Below are 17,500 nucleotides of genomic sequence, written 5' to 3'. Positions count from 1 at the left end.
TATACATATAAACATATATACTTCGAAGTTCCGCACATTTTCCGTCAATCAAATTCACCCACAAAGCTTTAGTCTGCACAGTGTTATAGAAGAAGGCACTTGCCAAAGATGCGGCACCATAAAACTGAATCCGAAACCACGTTGATTTAAAGCGTTCTTCTTAACCACACGACCCTGCCGGATAACATAGGAATATTTAGGGGTTTACAAATGAAAGCCATTGCTTTATCTTTTATCATTTATCTCTTGTTATTAGACTGCGGCCATGCTGTAGCAGAGCGTTGAAAAGTTTTTTTAGACAAACGAATCGACCACAGGCACTAGTTTTTTTGTTTTTTTTCAAACATGGTGATTATTCTATTGTGGTCTTTTGCTGAACCGCTATGATACGGTGCCATAAACAAACCGGCACCGGTTGGTAAACAGTGAACACGCGTTCGCGCGCAAACACACACACACACAACACACACACACACACATATGTATCGTATGAAGTATATATTGGTTTACACAAATCCTAAAACTTATATATATATATATATATATATATATATATATATATATATATATATATATATATATCATATGCATACATACACAAACAGATAAACACACACACACACACACACTATGTTGGACCAATGAACTCAACACATTTTTTTTTCATTCTCTCTTTATTTATTTCCTCTTACTCCTTTCAGTCGAAGAGCGTAAACTCGAAACGTAAAAGACTTTCCATTTTTCCAGAGCGTCAAACTAATGCACTAGCTTGTTGTTCCTACGCCTGTCTTCGTCTGCGATTTTCTAAAAATTTGAACTATACACACACACACACACACACATGTATATATAATGTATGTGTGTATGTGCCTATGTATGTATATATATTTTGTACGTGTACGTAATTTGCAGCATAATATTTACTGTTCCCTTTGAAAAAAAAATATTAGGTATTAAAATATTATTTTCTACACTTGGCACAAGGCCCGAATTTTTTCTTTTTTTTTTTTGTGTGGGGAGCAGTCGATTAGATCAACCCCAGTACACAACTGTCACTTAATTTATCGACTCTCAGAACATGTAGACAGACGAAATAACGCTAAGCATTTCGCCCGGCGTGCTAACGTTTATTATTTCTTTATTGCCCACAAGGGAGCTAAACATAGAAGGGACAAAAAAGGACAGATAAAGGGATTAAGTCGATTACATCGACCCAGTGCGTAACTGATACTTAATTTATTGACCCGAAAGGATGAAAGGAAGAGTCGACCACAGCGGAATTTGAATTCAGAACATGAAAATGAAATATATATATATATATATATATATATATATATATATATATATGTATGTATGTATGTATATATATATATATATATATATATATATATATATATATATATATATATATATATATATGTATTAAACCATTTGCATATACATATACTTAGATTATGTAATGATTTATAACTTAGGTACATAACAGAACATATAATGAAAAGCAATTCTGATAGGATGAAAATGAAACTCAACTCCATGAGGAATTGAAATCACTGAAGTCATAAAGGGAGGGAATTAATTAAAACAAGACATTTTGTTGGACGTTTGTCTAAATTTACTTCCAAACGACCTTGGTTTAGTATAATTTTAGACAGAAGAATTGTGGTGGTGGAGTATATCACTAATTACGTTGCAATCAGCTGTTGACAAGTAATTATATCATCAATATCGATAGAGCCTGCTCAAGCTTGGTCATCATACTAGAAACATCTTCATCGTTCCCCGAAACCCCATCGTAGCCTCTTAAAAAAAAGAGGGATACTGAGATAGAGAGAGAAAGAGAGAGAGAGAGAGAGAGAGAGAGAGAGAGAGAGAGAGAGAGAGACAGACAGACAGACAGACAGACGGGCGGACGGATAGACAGACATAGAGGGAGAGAAAGAGAGAAAGAGAGAAAGAGTGGGTGAGACAGAGTGAGAGAGAGAGAAAGATAGAGAGAGGGACAGAGAAACATAGAGTTGGATGGTCACTTTCAGGGCACTTGACCATTAAACATACTATTATCACAGACAGATATAGAGGCAGAGACACACAGACGGATATATAGGCAGGGAAAGAGAGAAAGAGTGGGTGAAACAGAGTGAGAGAGAGAGAGAAATATAGAGAGAGAGAAATATAGAGAGAGAGAAATATATAGAGAGAGAAATATAGAGAGAGGGACAGAGAGACAGAGGGTCACTTTCAGGGCACTTGACCATTTAACATACTACTATCATGACAGTCCCGCATTCTTCTTCTTCTTCTACTTGCATTAGAAACTATAGTACATATCCTTTTTGTTAGGTTGAAGCATTCTGGTGTGTCTGGGGTGGCATGAATTGAACAGTAGATATTGCTTGGAGTCCGTGGGCTTATAGTATATATCTGTTTCTATTACGTTGTTAGGTTTCTCTCTCTCTCTCTCTCTCTCTTCTCCTCGAATACGTACTAACCTTCTCTCTCTAATCCTCGTCATCATCACCATCATCATCATCGTCCACTTTGAGTGAAATTTGGTGCTCTTTATTCAATCTAAGGAAGTTATATCTAATTAAATAATCCCTTCTACAATAGGTACAAGGCCTGAAATATTAGGGGAGAGGACTAATCAATTACAACTACCCAATGTTTGAATGTTACTTAATTTATCGATCTCCGAAAAGATGCAATGCAAAGTTGACATCGGCAGAATTAGAACTCAGAACGTAAAGACGGACAAAATGCCGCTAAGCATTGTACCTGGTGTGTTAACGATTCTGCCAGCTCGTCGCTTTTCTCTAAATATTTTCTACTCTAGGCACAAGGGTTCCAGTTGATTAGATTGACTCCAGTATGCAACTGATACTTAATTTATCGACCCCGAAAGGATGAAATGCAAAGTCGACCTCACAACGTAAAGACAGACGAAATACTGCAAAGCATTTCGCCCGGCATGCTCACGTTTCTTATTTCTTTATTGCCCACAAGTGGCTAAACATTGCCCACAAGGGGCTAAACAAGGATAAAAGGCAAAGTCGACCTCGGCGGAATTTGAACTCAGAACGTCACGGCAGACGAAATACCGCGAAACATTTCGCCCGGCGTTCTAACGTTTCTGCCAGTTCGCCGCATTCCGCTCTTCGCTAATTAAATAATACTTTCTACTATCGGAACAAGGATCGAAATTTTCATGGGGTGGGACAGTCGATTACATCGACCGAAGTGTTTTAACTGATAATTATCGACGCCTAAAGGATGTAAAGCAAAGTCAACCTCGGTGGAATTTCAACTTACAAAGTAAAGACGGACGAAAGCATTTATCCCAGGGTGGCAGTGATTTCTGCCAGCTCGCTGCCGTGCATTACTACTATAAGCACAAGGCCCGAGATTTGGAGGGGAGAGTACTAATTGATTATATCGACTCCAGTGTTTGACTGCAATTTAATATATAGTAACGCGAAAGGATGAAAGGCCAAGTCGAACTCGACAGAACGTTATGATAGACGTTATGACAGTGTCAGAACGTTATGATAGACGAAATGTCGATAAGCATTTTGCCCGGCGTGATAACGATTGTGCCAATTCGCTGCTTTTACCTAACTAAATAATAATACTTATGCAGTGCAAAATAAAATTTATTTTAGCAAGTAGGGGCAACAACTACCGGTATGTTACGATTTTACGAGACGTTGTGTCAACGAAACCTAGTTTCTTCATTGCTCGCTCTATTCGTAATAAGCGAATCACTACACTTACGTGCATTAATGATCAAGCGTATGACTAATTTTCTTTTAACTAAAGTTAATTATCCGGTTATCATAAAGAATGTAGTGAATTATCTAAAGAAAAATATTAGGTCTATGCTTGAGGGCAAAATTTTATATTCATCAAATAACGCCTACTTCCATTCATGCCAACTATGACGGTTCATAGTTCAATATTAAAACTCCCCTCTCCCTCTCTCTCTCTCTCTTCCTCTTTTTCACTGTCTCTCTCCTCCTCTCTCTTTCTTTCTTTCTTTCTCCTTCTTTTTCCATATAGTCAATACTATGAATAAATGTTTCAAGTTTCTCCGACGAACAAAAACATGTGGAACCTCAGTTTCTAAATTTTCATGAACATTCAGGCGTAGGCCTAGCAACAGGCGTAGGCCTAGCAACAGGCGTAGGCCTAGCAACAGGCGTAGGCCTAGCAACAGGCGTAGGCCTAGCAACAGGTGCAGGCGTGACTGTGTAATAAGAAGTTTGCTTTTCAACTACATAGTGCCGGGATAAATCCCACTGCGTGGCAATATGGTCAGCTGCCTTCTTCTATAACCGAACCCTTCTGAGTAGATTTGGCAGATGGAAATCGAGAGAAACCCGTGTGTGTGTGAGTGCGTGTGTGTGTGTATAAATTATTAAGTTGGCTGGTTACAATTTAAAACTAAAAGTACAATCGTTACTAAAGTGACAACGGTTGCAAGTTGGCACCAGCATTGCTAGAAATAAGAGTCAAGACAACTCTTAGCCATGTCACTATTGAGTGACAAGGGAGGCAACCACCCAACAGCAAGTGAGGGAGTCAGATCATCGATGACTTTTGATTGAATTAATCGTCATCAGAGATACTCCGTTAGCCGCTAAATCTTTTTCTATGTTCGCTCCCTGTTTATTTCTTATTTCTTTATTGCCCAGAAGGGGCTAAACATAGAGGGGACAATCAAGAACAGACAAACGGATTAAGTAGGTTACATCGACCCCAGTGCGTAACTGTTACTTATTTAATCGATCCCGAAAGGACGAAAGGCAAAGTCGACCTCGGCGGAATTTGAACTCAGAACGTAACGGCAGACGAAATACCTCTAAGCAATTTGGCTGGCGTGCTAGCGTTTCTGCCAGCTCGCCGCCTAATATTTCTCCCTGTTTATTTCTGCGTTCCTTTTTGTCGAAGAGCGTAGGCTCGTAATGTAAAAGAGTTTCTCACTTCCCGAGCGTTAAACTAATATATCTGTTTGTTGTTTACACACCCGGCATCGTCTTTTGTTTTTTTTTTTTTTGTTTTTGTAAATTCCTACTATATATATATTCACGCATGTTTATGTTTATGTTCATGTTTATGAATTTGCGTTGCAAGATCCCCGTTGTTAAATTGTGTCGAAACAGATATTGTTGTTTTTAAGGATAGTCATTTCCTTTTGTTTTGGGGTTGTTTTTTTTTTTTTGCCAAATAAGCACTATATATTCGTTCTTCAGTCATTTATTACTGTTGCATTCCAAAGAAAATGAGCTAAGCGGAGTAAGAGCTCACACGAGGACGGAAAGTGTCACTGAAGAGGTCACGGATGTGTGACGAAAGATTTCCTGACAATGGACATGAGTTAGAGAATAAGAACAGTAATAAGCGAATGAAGAACGAATATATCGTGCATTTGTTTATTTGAGAAACAAAAAAAAAAAATGACCGCCCCGAAATACAACAATATATATATATATATATATATAATACAACACTTGTAAAGCCAACGATAGGGTACAAACACAAGATACATTCACATAGATCCATATATATATATATATATATATATATATATAACCTTGCCTGATAAAAATACATCTATATCATAACGGGTAATTTTTCACCAAGTACTCCTACCCGTTGAGAGTAATTTTCTGTAAGTCTACATTTGATCTTTTCAGGCATAATTTGTGGCAATTGGGAAGAGGAGAAAATCTTCATCCGTTCTATCAGCTGATTGAGAAACAATGGAATTCCAGTAAATCTCGAGATTGTCCACGATGGTAAATAGTGAGTACAAATATCTTATTTTTCTATAAGTTTGATTTATTGAGCGGAGATCAAGCTAAGACACTGCCTTCATTAGTTTTACTTAACCTTCCTTCGTTTTTTTTTTAACAACCTCGTAAAGTCGTATGCTAAATATTTACATCAAGCTTGTTCTCCGTCAAAGATTTTTTTTTTTCTGCTCGGAAATTTGGACTTCTCTTCTTGCTTTGATCAAAATAATATTTTCCATTTCGTGAACAAATAGATGATGCTTTTGTAGAAATATTAATCTTTCTATATTGTTTCAGAATTTAATTTGTTTCAGCAATACTTGTTTGTTTCCTTTCCTGCGCGTTATTTCAGCTTAGGCTATTCAATCTCTACGAATTACAAGCCTAATTTCTTACACTTTTCAAATGTACGTCTGCATCCATTTTTCCAGTCATTAGTCAAGAATTTCTTCAATAAATGACTGATGGTTACTGTCATTACAATTTTATCTGCTGGACAAGTCGCCTATTTTCTTCTCCCGGAAATATTTATTTCTGATGTTCTTCCTTGATTTTGGTTAACTATACTACACAGTGTGTATTAAATGTAAGCTATACTACGCAGTGTTAATTAAACGTTTAACTGCCGTTCCTCTATAATATCAACGGGGAGATTTATAATGTCATGACCATTGTGGTTAACAAGTTCGCTTCGATATCATAACTTTTCGGGTTCGATACCACATCACAGCGACTTCTGAGTAAAGTTGTGTTGGCAATAACCGTGTGAAAAATCATCGGTTAGATTGTATCAGTTGTTGGTTTAAAGAATTAATACTTCGTCTGGTTTAACACCACCATTTAACCCTTGGGTGCCTTTAGTTTATACTCTTCACAACATTCAGTCTAGATCGTTGGTTTGTGGCTTCGTCTTTACCTTTCTCCACCATTCTTACACATTTCAAAAAGACATTTGGTAAAGTCTTCTTCCTCTGATTAACCTATAAGACAGAAATAAAGGGGGGGGGGGTCATCATCACGCATGGGTTTTTCCTTCTAGGGGGAGGGGGCTATAAAACGATACATGTACTTCATTTATTATGATAGGGAAGCTGATCTCCGTCTGTCTGTACGTAAGAACATCTGTGCAGGGAGAAGGAAGAATGGGAGGAGACAAATTGTTGTTGACAGAGAAGTACAGAGAGAGAGAGCGGGGGAAAGTGGAAGAGAGTAAATGATAGATAAATAGGTGGTGTTGTCACCTTAGTTACTTACAAGTGTTAATTAAAAACGCGAGAATTTCATGTGCAAATCTGTCTACAAAACGCAACACAGGTTTCAGAAAAAGGACTATATGTATATATATATACATATATATATATATATATATATATATATATATATATATATATATATATATATATATATATATATATATATATATATATATATATATATATAATACAAAGAATATATATACATGTATACACATCTACATGTGTATATACATGCATATCAGGGTACAGGACGTTAGAACAATAAACTACAGACAACGGAACGAACACATAGGAAAACGGAAAGCCCCTTGGAATATCCCTTCATCAGCTGTCTCTATTCTATCTAGACGTTTCGAAGACCAGACAGGACGTACTCTAGAATAGTCTCTTCCTGAGTAGTGGATCAACCAACTACACAGAGGATTCCAAGGTGGCAAACACAAACCAAGACAGGAAAAAATGGACAGTGAAAACAACATTCAAAAGCCGTACGGCCAAACGCAAATCTGAGGTAGAACGCTAGTAGTTCGTCTTGCCTTCACAGCGGCTGGAGTGAAAAGAAAATTGACCACAGGTCACACGAGAGCAGAGAGGATGGTGGAGGGAGGAAATGGAATATATATATATATATATATATTACATATATTTATTTTTGGGGCGGGTTGTGTTTGTGTGTGCGCTTGTGAGTGTGTGTTTTTCTGTATGTCTTTCAACATATAGACAATAGAACACAGTCTTTTACTTTGAACAATATAAGAGGATACGTGCATGATTAACAAATATTTTTCCAACGGCGTAGCGATGAATAACGAACTAGTAACAATAATAACAACTGTTTCAAATTTAGACACATGCCTTGCAATTTCGGTAGGAAGGATAGTTGTTACATCGACACTAGTGCTCAACTGGTATAATTTAATCGGCTCCAGAGGGGTAAAAAAACCCAAACCAGCCTCAGCAGCATTTGCATTCAGAGCATAAAGAAGGAATGCCGATAAACATTTTGTCATGCACGGTAACGATTCCACCAGCTCGACGCCGTATAATTTTTTTAGATTTTGTTACAAAAGCAGCAGTTTTAGGGGAAAGCGTCAGTCGATTACATCGCTTCAGAACTTGACTAATACTTTATTTTATTGACCCCGAAAGTATAAAAAACAAATTTAACTTCAGCGGGATTTGATCTCAGAATGTTAAATAAAAAAAAAAAAAACTAAATTTTAAGCCGGAATAAATATCACTAAACCATTTAGTGGACTCGCTAACGATTCTGCCAGCAAATCAGAACATGCTGGTAACTATATTTGAAATATCTTAAGGAAAATAAAAGAGAGAATGAAATTTGCAAAATACAATTTTCTTCAAGTTTCAGAAGAAAAATCACATGACCAGAATAAATGAATTATAACAAATTTGATACTTGGAATTATATCGTTGAAATCAATACAAATGTATTAATGCATATCTATATAAATACAGACAATGGATACCTCCATATTTTGTTTCTCTATGCCTCACGACTCTAACTCCGCACTGTTTCTCTCAAACACTTCAAAGCATTCAAGAAAAAGTATTTATTGTTCGTCTGAACACGCGGAACAAACTCATAATGTACAACGGCCTTGCGAACAAAACAGATAATGGACACTAGTTTTATATTTGAATTAATCTCACGGTTTATCCTTCATAAATTGTTAGTCTGTTTGCTTTTAGACGCGGCGGCGATACTTATTTTTTCGATGGACACCGATGTATAGATACGCGCGACTTACGTGACTACCAGATGCATTCCGAATTTCGTTTTTGTTTTTCCTTCTGATGTACTTTATAGTATTTATTATACAGGGTGTCAAAAATTTTCTCCACAGTGATTTTGTTTTCATTCTGCACATCCCCATGACGCTACTTCAAGAGTTTTCGGTGAACAGATTATTTCGGAGGGACTTTGGCAACCAAGGTCACCTGATTTAAAACCACCAGACTCTTCTTTTATGGGAGCAAGTAAATGATCAGTGTACAAGAATCGCCCGAAAAACCATTAAATACTGCGCAGAGATCTCTTGAACACCCTACACTATTCTTAGCTTATTCATGTGAAGAGATCTTTTGCACATATAGTGCTCAATACTTCAGAATGTAGATTTGATGCTTTAATTCGATTTAATTTTTTTTTCATTTTTACTTTTAAATGTTTTAACCATTTGTCTGCGGCGGAGCTGGGGCACGGCTTTGAAGAATGTTGCTACGTTCTGAGTTCAAATTCCGCCGAGGTCGACTTTGCTTTTCATAATTTCAGGGTCGATAAATCAAGTACCAGTTGAGTACTGTGGTCGATCTAATCGACTACACCCTCCCGCCCAAATTTCATGCCTTCTGCCTATAGTAGAAAAGATTGTTGTTGTTGTTGTTTTTGTTGTTATTATTATTATTATTATTATTATTATTATTATTATTATTATTATTATCGTCATCATTATTATTATTAATATTATCATCATCATCATTATTATTATTATTGTCATCATCATCACCATCATCATCATCATCATCATCATCATCATCATTATTATTATTATTATTATTATTATTATTATTATTATTATTATTATTATTTTATATGTCCGATACTTATTCTATTAGTTTCTCTAGCAGGACCGTTATGTTATGTGGACGTAAACACACGAACGCCTGTTGTCAAGCGGCTGCGGGGGGGGGGGGGTGAACAGAAACACAAAGACACACACACTGAGATATATATGTATGTGTGTGTGCGTGTGTGTGTGTGTATGTGTGTGTGTGTGTGTGTGTGTATACACATACACGACAGGCTTCATTCAGTTTCCTTCTACCAAATCCACTCTCAAGGTTATGGTCGGGCTGGGGCTATAATAGAAGATACTTACCCAAGGTGCCACGGAGTGGGACTGAACCCGGAACCATGTGGTTGAAAAGCAAAATTCTTACCAGTAGTTTCTAAAGCTTTGTGAGAGTCACTAGGCTAGTAACAGAATTATAACTCTGTAAGCTCACACACACATACTCACACAGACACACACATACTCGCACATACACACTATAAACATGTGTGTGTGTGCGTGTGCGCGTACGCATGTGTGAGTGTGTGTGTGAGTGTACGTATTTCACGTGCGTAAGAATTAAATCGCTTAAACACATACCTGTGTGTTTAGTGCTGACCAGTCGTATATAAATAATCTACTTAACTACATGCGCACACACTTACGTAAATAAATACACACACACGCACACACACATATACATTCACACCCACGTACATATAGATATGTGTGCTTCCGTGTGTGTGTGTGTGTGTATTTTTGTTCGTATGTATGTATGTACGTTCATTGGCAAAACTGCATAGAATATCTTGTCTGTATTGTTAAGTCCACCATTGTTATCACAGCAAACCGAAGCTAACATCATGTGCCGATGCACAACAAAAGCATTGAAACAGATTTTAAATCATTCAACATCAAATACGCGACATCATAAAAGCCTTTTTGCGGCAAACTTCGATGACCTCGGCTGCAGAAAGGACAGAATTAAGTGGTTTTAAGTTCTTTTCTGACCGTCAAAAAGTCTATGTGTAACAAGCAAAGACTACTACATTTACGTTAGTTAATATTACTTCATAGTAGACGATATCGAATACATTGAAAGTGTATATATATATATCGATAGTGTATATAGTGTATATATTATCTTACCACCTCTGCATACTAACTTATCTCAAGAAGTGTTTAATCATGCATGTATGGATATGTGTATGGATACATGTATGTATGTATGTATGTATGTATGTATGTATGTATGTATGTATAAGTGGAAGCGCAATGGCCCAGTGGTTAGGGCATCGTACTCGGCGTCATAGGATCGCAGTTTCGATTCCCAGACCGAGCATTGTGAGTGTTTATTGAGCGAAAACACCTTAAGCTCCACGAGGCTCCGGCAGGGGATGGTGGCGAACCCTGCTGTACTCTTCCACCACAACTTTCTCTCACTCTTACTTCCTGTTTCTGTTGTACCTGTAATTCAAAGGGTCAGCCTTGTCACACTGTGTCACGCTGAATTTCCCCGAGAACTACGTTAAGGGTACACGTGTCTGTGGCGTGCTCAGCCACTTGGACGTTAATTTCACGAGCAGGCTGTTCCGTTGATCGGATCAACTGGAACCCTCGACGTCGTAAGCGACGGAGTGCCAACAATAATGTATGTATATATGTATGTGTGCATGAATGCATGTATGTGTGCATAAATATATATGTACGCAAATATGCATCCATACGTCTATATATCTATATTTGTGTATCTGTGTGTGTGTGCGTGTGTGTGTGTGTGTGTGTGTGTGTGTGTGTGTGTGTGTGTGTGTGTGTGTGTGTGTGTGTGATACTATTTATTCAAGCATATTTCCATGTTTTCAGACATGCATGTTTCAAATTCGTACATGCATATAAACACTAAAACGCACACACTCATATACACAGGGATATATACACATACACATATGTGTACATATATAGTAATGAATGTATGCAGATATACATAAATACATGGATATATACACATTTACACATGCTCATAACCCCTGCTCAGTTCACTCAAGACTAAATATAGGAGTTTATGTATTTCCTCACTCAGATAAGTACTTCTTTCGCAATAGCAAATACATTTTCTAGTTTAGATAATTACATTTCATTGCATCATTAGTCTATATATTCATATATTTAGGTTCTGATTAATAAATACATTTTCTATTATATATAAATATATTTTTTTGAGAAATTAATGTCCTGCGATAGTTAAATCCATTTTCTAATTTGCTGAAATGTATTTTCTGCGATAGACAAATACATTTTTCTATCATACAGTATAAAAAAATGCATTTCTTTTTATAGATGAATACCTTTTCTAGAATAGATATATGTCTATTTTTGCAATAGATAAATGTGTAGGTAGAGATTTTTTGCAGAATATAGGTATTTATACTGATGTACAGATAAATATATTTTCCTATATAGATGCATACATATTCTCATCTAGATAAATACACTTTATGCTATAGACAAATACATTTTCCATTACACATAGACGTGTTTTCATAAATAGAAAAAGAAATTTTCTGCTATAAACAGATGCATTTTGTCATATATGTAAATTTTTTTCTAATCTATATTAAAATATTTTCGATTATAGATGAGTATATTTTCTAGTATATATACCTACATTTTCTGGTATAAATTTTCTAGATTAAATACATCTGTTTTAAGTAAATGCATTTTCCTGGTGTAAATAAATGGATTTTCTGGATAACATAAATGCATTTTTGAGTATAATTATATTTTCAAGAATAGATAACTATTTTACCTTGTATAGATAAATACACACACTATTTTATCGAAAATGATCATTTTCTCCTATAAGTAAAAGCATTTTTCTTGTATAGATAAATATATTTTCTGCTATAAGTATATATATTTTCTAGTATAGATAAATATATTTAGCAGTTTGTAGAAAAACAAGTTCTAGTAGAGATAAAAGCATGTTCTTTTATAAAAGATGATATACTCCCGGATAAATAGTAATAGAGGCAAAGACATTGAAATATATGTCTCCACTCACTATTTGTGATGAATCAGAACATGATTGCACCCCATGTAAAGTGTTTTGCAGACAAAAAGAAGCTGAAAGCAGACAGAAAGAAGCTGAAAGCAGACAGAAAGAAGCTGAAAGCAGACAGAAAGAAGCTGAAAGCAGACAGAAAGAAGCTGAAAGCAGACAGAAAGAAGCTGAAAGCAGACAGAAGGAAGCAGGCAAATTGGTCCAAATATCGGCTTTTCAAAGGCACCCAAGATCCATTTAGTCGTGTTAGAAAAGGTGATGCTTTGGGTTTATCATATAAGAACAGGTTTGAAATTGTAATGAATCTTCAAGGTCTCGTTTTATCGATTTTTATTCACAAGTTTCTGACCGATCCTAGTGGTTACAAAACCTCGAAAGAGAGCTCAACAGCAGGCCTTCAGACAAGAGAACCCACTTAGACAAGTGCTCCGCAGTTAACCTATACTGTTAACTGGGAGGGCTGCATCCCACTCATGACTCCTGAGTGCCCTTCTCCTAACATTTTCTAGCCACTTGGATATCAGAAACACGTGCATTTAAATTGTATGGATATTTGATCTAGCTGGAACTCCTTTCCACTGCCTCTGGTTTCAAAGTTATATTTAAATAAGAAATAATGTTAGCAGTCATGGCATCAGTGAAATATCAACAGTATCAACTCTACCACCATGACTGATACAGAGTTGCTTCCCTTAGCGTTAAAATGCTAACAGATTGCCCTCAAACTTTGTGCAGGGTGTTTTTGTTCCCCCTCGACCAGATCCAGCCGAAATGCCTGTTGGAAATCATTCCCAAGTTTAGACTGATCGAAGGCTATAAGAGAACTTACTCATGTATCGTGGTACGTTGTGGCACTAAACTTGAACGCATTATATTGCATAGTAAATTGTTTTATTTAAGCCACTCAGTGATGGCAAGAATGTGAATGAAAAATAAATTCCTTTTCCTTCTAGTTTTATAACCAAATTCATTTAACCTAAAATATTCGTTAAACTATTCAACGTCCAACATATATCGTTAATCTCATTTTTACAGATTACAGTTTCACATCATTATACAGAAACAAAGTTTAGCAATTTCGATTTGGTTAAGTCACACAATGATAGCAAGAACGTGAACGAAAATAAAATTTTCTTTTTCTAGTTTTCGGACCAAATCCATTTAACCTAAAAAAAATTCATCTGTCCAACATATATCGTTAAACTCATCTTTATAGATTATAGAGTTTCACATCATTATATAAAAAAACAAGGTTCAGCAAAACTAGTACCGATGACTCTAAGGTACTATACGTAGCAGAATATGCATGTCACACATTGTCGTATTTTTAAAAAGATGGAAGAACACAAGTTCAATAATGTATGCTATTTACTCTTTTATCCTTTTACTCTTTTACTTGTTTCAGTCATGAGACTTGCAACCATGCCGGAGCACCACCTTAAGAGATTTCAAACAAATCGACCCCAGAACTTATTCTTTGTAAGCCTAGTGCTTATTCTATCGGTCTCTTTTGCTGAACCGTTAGGTTACAGGGTCGTAAACACACCAAAATTGGTTGTCAAACGATGGTGTCGAGAGGACAAAGACACACACACACACATACACACACACGCACACACACGCAAACACACAAACACACACACACACACATATATATATATATATATATATATATATATATATGTATATATTTACGATGGGCTCCTCTCAGTTTCCGTCTACCAAATCCACTCACAAGGTTTTGTCGACCCGAGATTATAGTAGAAGACACTTGCCAAAGGTGCCACGCAGTGTGACTGAACCCGGAACCATGTGGTTGGGAAACAAGCTTCTTGACACACAGTCACGCCTGCACCTATTACTGAAAAAGAGAAAAAGAAACTTATGATGAGAACGAGTTTGGTTGTAATTTGTCTCCAATGGAACTAGTAGACGCAAACTCCTGTAAGAGTTGTGTACAAGAGCTTACGATTGCTTTCTGTATAAGTATATATGTAGCTGCATATATTTGTATAGTTTCGCATAGCGATAAGCACATATGCGGGTTTTTAAGGCTGGGCTACAGACTTGCAGATCCCTACCGGGATTAATGAACAACTGCGAGAAACATTACTGTTTTAAAGAAGAGTATTATCTTACTCGGAAAAATTTCATTCTTCTATCTCTGTGTCTTTCCAACTATTTCTCTCTCCCTCTCTTTCTCTCCCCCTTTATCTCCCCTATCTCCCTCCTCTGTATGCGGGCAAGGATATATGAATAGATTTCATACACATGACATTTGTACACACGAAACCAAACATACATATATACCTGTGTTCATGTATGCATTCATCTATGTATCTATGTATCTATCTATCTATCTATCTATCTATCTATCTATCTATCTATCTATCCACCTATCCATCTAATATGTATGCATGTATGTATGTATGTATGTATGTATGTATGTATGTATGTATGTATGAATGAATGTATGCGTATATGTATGCGTGGCATGCAAGCATACAGACTTGCGCGCACACAAAACTCAAATGCGTAAAACTTATATATCATTAAATTGATTTATCGATACACAAAGAAGATTTCTTTGAAATAGGCCGCCATGTGTAGGAAAGAATGTTTATCTAGTTTACGTAATCCTTCAAAATGGGAAACAATCATCCTGATCGTTGACATATATATGTATATGATCATACATACACCCATCCATCCATCCATCCATTCATCCATTCATCCAGCCAGCCATTCATGCATCATGCATATATATATATATATATATATATATATATATATATATATATATGTGTGTGTATATATAATTAGCGCTGAATAATAAGCCTGCATCAAAAGGTAAGAAGTTTCAAGTTTCTTTAAAATTTTGAACGTGTAGTAACTAGTATCGCAAACTCAGCATTTAATGCAAGGTGAGGGGAAATGTGTGCACGCTTATTTGTTAGTACGCATGCACTGAAGCTACATATATATACATATATATATATATATATATATATATATATATATATATATATATATATATATGTGTATATATATATACACACACACAAGCACGTACACACATACACACGCGCGCGCATACACACACACGTATATATAACAAAAGAGTGAAAGAGAAAGAGAAATGGAATTCACAAGATACTTTATTGATCGGAAAGGTCATTTCAACCTGTCTTGTATTAGTCTGTCGCAGATGAGATGTTGGACAATTGGTCGTGGGACATGCTTCAGTGCAGATGTATTTTGTTCGGTAACCTATTCAAAAGGCCCATCGCTCAATAAACACGGTTTCGTTTAGTTCGATTATAACGCGTTTTGTTATCTGACTAGCTTGTTTAATACAGGGTTTCGTGGGTTTATATATACCGTAATCCCGCGACTATCGCGGGTGTTACTTTCCAAAAACCCGCGTCATAGGTGAAAATCCGCAAAGTAGAAAAAGTACTATATCGTATATTATTTTTTATTATTTTTACAATTTGTATATATTTATTTTATTATAAATGCAAAACAACAATACAAGGAATCGACGTAAGCGTAAATAATAAACCGCAGCAGGTGAACCGCGATAGGTGAACCACGATATGACAAGGGATTATTGTCTTTATATCTATCTATTTATCCCTCACTCTCTCTCTTTCTCTCTCTCTATTTCTCTCTCCCTATCTCTCTCTCTCTCTCTCTCTCTCTCTCTCACATGTATGTATGTATATTCTTTTATTCTTTTATTCTTTCACTTATGTCAGTCATTTGATTGCGGCCTTGCTGGAGCCCAGCCTTGAAGGGGTATTTTGTAGTCGAACAAATCGACCCCAGGACTTATTTCTTAAACCATGAACTGCAAAAGCAGAAATTTTATCTGCTGCATTAAATACCTCAATTGTGAGGAATTATATATAGGTGAGATAGGGAATGCATTATCGGAACTCTCACAAGTTCACGGGCAACAAATCCGAAATATCAATGTTCGCCAAATTCCATTGATCGAACATATAGAGACATGTGCTCAGAAAATGTTTCCAATTTTTCCTTTCTACTGAATACATGACACAAGTGAAATTGGAAGAACGATAAAAGAAAAATGGTTTATTAAAATGTTCAAACCTGTTCTGAACGGAAATAACAGCAGTATTATAACAACCAGTTAATGATGTGGATTAATAAATATAAACAAGTTACAGAATATCGGTACGCCTGGCAAACTGTGATGTTTAAGAACACGCGGATTGGTCAAAAAGGTATTCTAAAAATTCAGCTGGTTGGAGCATTCTAAGAAGTACTAAAGTTGTCAAAAACTCAACTGTCAGTTAAACACAGTTAAAATTTGATGAGTACACTATGTATGAAAGCACTAATTTTCTCTCTCTCTCTCTCTCTCTTTGTCTACCATATTTCCCCACCTTTCTCAATTCTCTCGCTTTCTTCCTTGCTTTCTAAGAGTTCCCTCACTATACGATCATTCATCCTGTCTTCTTTTTCTTTCTGAGGAAGGAGTAACAATCGATATTCATTTAATTCATCAAAATAATGATTCCCATCGTTTATCTTTTATTAAGTTGCAGCTCAAGAGCTGCGGCCGTGCGGGAGCATTACTGCTAGCTTTGCTACACTTTCACTGCTTGATATGTGACATTCGTTGAGTGAAGGAGTTTGACGATGTTCCCCTCATCTACATTTCTTGCCGTAAAGTAGGCTCATCTGAACTTCTTGGCAGGTGGAGATCTACTTTTCTTTTAAAGACACCTACACTCACCGCATGTAAGTCTCTCAGGATTTTGGTGGTGATGGTGGTGGTGG

The 17,500-nt window shown here is 36.3% G+C and overlaps 1 long non-coding RNA gene across 3 annotated transcripts in view; it reads left to right on the top strand.

Annotated features, from left to right (window-relative positions):
- The window catches only part of LOC106879850 (uncharacterized), a 210,330-nt gene that overhangs the window by 1,264 nt on the left and 191,566 nt on the right, over positions 1–17,500 (top strand). For 2 of the 3 annotated variants that reach the window (XR_016242351.1, XR_016242349.1), the window contains exon 2: positions 5,697–5,805. This is a non-coding gene — a long non-coding RNA (uncharacterized LOC106879850). The remainder of the gene's footprint in view (positions 1–5,696; positions 5,806–17,500) is intronic. The other variant, XR_016242350.1, reaches the window with a different exon arrangement.

Source organism: Octopus bimaculoides, chromosome 6 (genome assembly GCF_046866305.1).
Source record: "Octopus bimaculoides isolate indiv1 chromosome 6, ASM4686630v1, whole genome shotgun sequence".
Classification (NCBI taxonomy): Eukaryota; Metazoa; Mollusca; class Cephalopoda; order Octopoda; family Octopodidae; genus Octopus; species Octopus bimaculoides.
This window is presented reverse-complemented; position numbering and strand designations above follow the sequence as displayed.